Source organism: Atta colombica, unplaced genomic scaffold (genome assembly GCF_001594045.1).
Source record: "Atta colombica isolate Treedump-2 unplaced genomic scaffold, Acol1.0 scaffold182, whole genome shotgun sequence".
Taxonomy (NCBI): domain Eukaryota; kingdom Metazoa; phylum Arthropoda; class Insecta; order Hymenoptera; family Formicidae; genus Atta; species Atta colombica.
The window spans coordinates 184,421-189,024 of record NW_017259274.1 but is presented as its reverse complement, the minus strand read 5'-3'; positions in this window follow the sequence as shown (position 1 = coordinate 189,024).

Sequence of the window (4,604 nt, the reverse complement as noted above, 5' to 3'; positions counted from 1 at the left end):
ATAAATTAAATAATTAAAGAAAAAATTTTTTATTATAGTTCTAAACTCTTGAAGCCATTCCATTTTTATTCTGAAAATATATATAAGTTAGTCCTAATAAAGTATAGTCCTAATAAGTATTTATAAAGTTGATGCATCCCTATAAAATCTCGATAAAGGCCTTATCAGATATAAATAAGGAAGATTACGCCTCTAATAAATTATGATTGGGATCTTATTAGGTTAAAATAAGGAAATCTTTCTTCTGATATCGCATAAATAATGATCAGGGCTTCATAGAGCTATCCCTAATAATTTTTTACACAGGTAAATATCCCGGCTATATATAATATCCCGGTTACCTCAAATAATGATAAAAATACTTTTTTTAGTCTATGTGTTTTCGCGTAATTAAATTTAAAAAATGATATATGAACAGCGCTACGGTATGTCTTGTTCAAAATAACAAAACGTTCCTTGGCATAAGAAAAAAAATAAGTGCTTAGCACAAGTTTCTCTTCAATTACCATTATGTTGCTATCACCAGGGCAATAATAATTTTGTTTAAGCTAACCTAGAGGCATTATGCGGACAACGGTTGTTTGCACAAACGAGCGGAAATAGCTGTAACAAACTTATTGCCATAAATGTTGCTACAATCTGTTGGAAATCGTTTTTGTAAAATATTTAGTCCATTTTTGTCAATCGAATAGAAATAGAATGTCGTCGAGTAATATGTGATACCGTCATGACAGAAGGATGTATCGAGTTAAATTTTTTATTTTAAAAAATGATATAGAATAGAATTTTGGAGGCTCAGCGTGTTGAAATTATAGTCTCCGTCAATATGTGGATAGGTCACCAAGATAAGAAAAAAAATAGAATCGAAATCTTGATCGACAAGATTAGCAGCAAAAAGATAAAATATTAGGTGTACAACTTTTCTTCCGCCGTTTTTTTCCGAAATTCGAGGCTTTATTGTAAAAAACTGATTATACATTTATGATTCAAAGTATTGTCCATCGCTGGCCATTACTTTCTCCCATCTTTCTGATAGCGTACGAATCCCGCGTCGAAAAAAACTGGTCATCTTTTGAGGCTATCCACGAATCGATCCAATTTTTTACTTCTTCATAAGACCGGAAGTGCTGGTCAGCCAGGCCGTGTGCCATTGATCGAAACAAGTGAGATAATCAGAGGGAGCAACGTCTGGAGAATACGGTGGGTGAGGTAGGACTTCCCATTTCAACGTTTCCAAGTATGTCTTGACCACTTTCGCAACATGGGGTCGAACATTGTCATGCTGCAAAATCATTTTATCGTGTCTCTCGTTGTATTGCGGCCGTTTGTCTTTCAATGCTCGGCTCAAACGCATCAATTGCGTTCGATACCGATCGCCTGTGATTGTTTCAGTCGGTTTTAACAGTTCATAATACACTACGCCGAGCTGGTCCCACTAAATACAGAGCATGACCTTGGAGCCGTGAATATTCGGTTTGGCCGTCGACGTGAAAGCATGGCTGGGGACTCCCCATGATTTTCTGCGCTTGGGATTATCGTAATGAACCCATTTTTCGTCCCCAGTCTCAATGCGATGCAGAAATCCGTCTTTGCCTTTCAAGCAGCTGTTCACAAGCAAACAAACGCCGTTCAACATCTCTCGGCTTCAATTCGTACGGTACCCAATTTCCTTGCTTCTGAATCATTCCTATAGTTTTGAGGCGTTTTGAAATGGCTTGGTGAGTCACTCCTAATGATCGTGCCAATTCTTCTTGATTTTGACACGAGTCTTTGTTTAAGTAATGTCTCCAATTCTGCATCTTCGAAAATCTTCTCTCTTCCACCGCTGTGTCGGTCTTCGACGTCAAAATCATCGTTCTTGAAGCGTTGAAACCACTCACGACACGTTCTTTCACTAATAGCGGCCTCACCATAAGTATTTGAGAGCATTCGATGAGCCTCAGCCGCAGATTTCTTCATATTGAAGCAAAAAATTAAAACCTCCCGCAAATGACAAGAATTTGGCTCGTAAACTGACATTTTCAATCGAGAATAACTTTATGATGCAAACACAAATCGACTAATGTTTCTATGGGGTTATGTTGACAGATGCCCAAGTTTATTGTATGACGTCTATGATCTATTTATTTCGACCACCACTTACCGCTAAAGCCATCTATAGGAAAACGGCGGAAGCAAAGTTGTACACCTAATAATATAAAATAAAACGTGAGAACGTCAAATCTATATGAATTGATAGTCGACTGATTCTATTCGCTCCAATAAAGAATATAATGTGATCGGCACTGTCTAAGGTTTAATATCCCGAAAAATGTATAGCATACTCGGAACACTATATCCGTCAGCGTCAGCTCATCGACTCTTTTGTCTACCCATCTCACCATCGCTTCTCTCGCTCGCATCTTTCTCGAAGTTTTTCTGTCCTATAAATATTATCCATGTATGTTTACCGCTCGTTAACTTTTAAACTTTAAAATATATTATAACACTTGATAATAATTTCCATGTAAAGTTGCAGCATAGATTAATAAAATACAATTAAAATACAATATTTTCACCTACGTTCTGAATTATCATTCGTTTAGCTTATCTCCGTATGCCACTAATATAAAAGATGAGAAAAAACTAGAGAAAGAAATTTAGTTTAAAAGTCTACTGTTCTTATTTTCGTAGCCAACATATTCGTATGTAATCGTCTATTGGCTACGTGTACCTCGAGTGTATATGTCTGTGTTTATGTCACGACACTGTTTTCGCGAATCTACATATCTGTGCCGCATGCAATCGCCACAGAATAAAAGACATTAGAAAATTTTTCAGCTGTGTTCTAATGAAATAATTTTTTGAAGTGAGCTCCAAAGATTCTAAGATGAAAGGCATAATATTTTTTTTTAATGTTTACTGAATAAATGAAATTTCTTGATACTTTAATATGTATTTTATTTTGCTTTGTAATTTTCTTCATAGCTTCATAACTTACACCTGTCAATCAAATGAGTAAAATGTCTAAAATTAACTCATAAGTCATTTTAAGATATCTTTCAGAGTTCTTTATAAGATATTTTAAAGATGTTTCTTAAAGAATTCTTAAAGATATCTCAAAGTTCTCTTGTGAGTCGATTTTAAACATATTAGGAAGCATTGTTAAAGGAAGCATTGTTAAACTTTTTACTGCAATAGTTTCTTTCATATTGCTATTAAATTGCTAGCAAATTTGTTTTATGTAAAATTAATTTCCATCATGTTACCGTGCGATTGTCTTAATCTATAAAACTTATAAACTTATAAAAGAGAGAAGGGAAATTGTTTCTCTCTGGTTGTGCATAACTGTTTACGATCTCAAAATTACCTCAAAAATATATCCTTAAGAGGAAATTCGATTGCAAGACACTCTGTATATTATCATCATAAGCAAAATCAGAAGCCGCTTTTCTCAAGAAAGATGACAACTCAGGCGATGCAATTTATATTAAATTTATACAACATATGAGAAACTTGTTATCTAGAAACAGGAAAAAGATTTAAGTATCTCGGTAATAATAAACAGATAATTGTGATGAGTTTAGCCCCTTCACCTTCGATAAAATTAGACTCATTCAACGCGTTTTGCACGAAATGAACGAACCTGATAAAAGAAGTGTTGCTCTGTTCCGTGGATCAAGATATTAATCATTAAAATTGATGACTATTTAGCAAAACCGGTACTTCGATGGCATAGAGATACACGTAAGTGAGGCTAGAATAAGTATTTTCTGTTTCAATTACACAAATTCTCTGCTGTAAAACACATTTTCTGCTTCAAAAATACAAATTATTTTCTAACAAAACAAACAAAAATTATATAAAAAATAATTTGTGTTTTTATCAATATTTTAAATACAATTATCTCAGAACTATGATTGTACGTAAATTACTTATGGACTTGTAATTCAATTAATCTGAGATGCTAATAATTCCCCGAAATTAAATTAAAATCTATAAAGAATTTATTGCAAAAAATATTACTTAGGTCGAAAATCGAATTTGGATTTTACGTATATCATTTTCAGAGACCAGCGTTCTCACAAATATCATAGTAGACATAATTTCTGTTGTTTGTTGTCTCAAATTACAGGCAATGAAAAGAAAAGAAAAAAAAGATGGCTGATTAGTTACTTTCTGCTTAATTCATAACTAATTAATCACACTGATATTAGTAATGAGATATTTTGTGCTGTGGACTTGTGCATCGACACTTTTTGGGACTTTTTGGGACCGACAATTATTTACATCGCTAGTGCAACGAATAACAGAAGAAAGATCTGTTATTTACAAGACTTCAGACTATCAGTTACATTATATCGATTGCGTTCAACAAAAAAAGGAACAATGCAACTGATGTAAAATTCTTCATTAGTTATATATTCAGATTCAAGAAAAAGGCAAGAGCTAATCATATTAAGAATCTTACAACGGTTGTAGAGTTGCCTTTTCTGCTGAATGTAGCCATTGTTAAATTATTCCGTTCGAGGGAAACAGTTATTGCAAAATCAAATGGAAATGTGATATTAATTAGCGATTTAGTAGTTCTAGAATTTTTTATGATTTGTAAAATTGATGATATG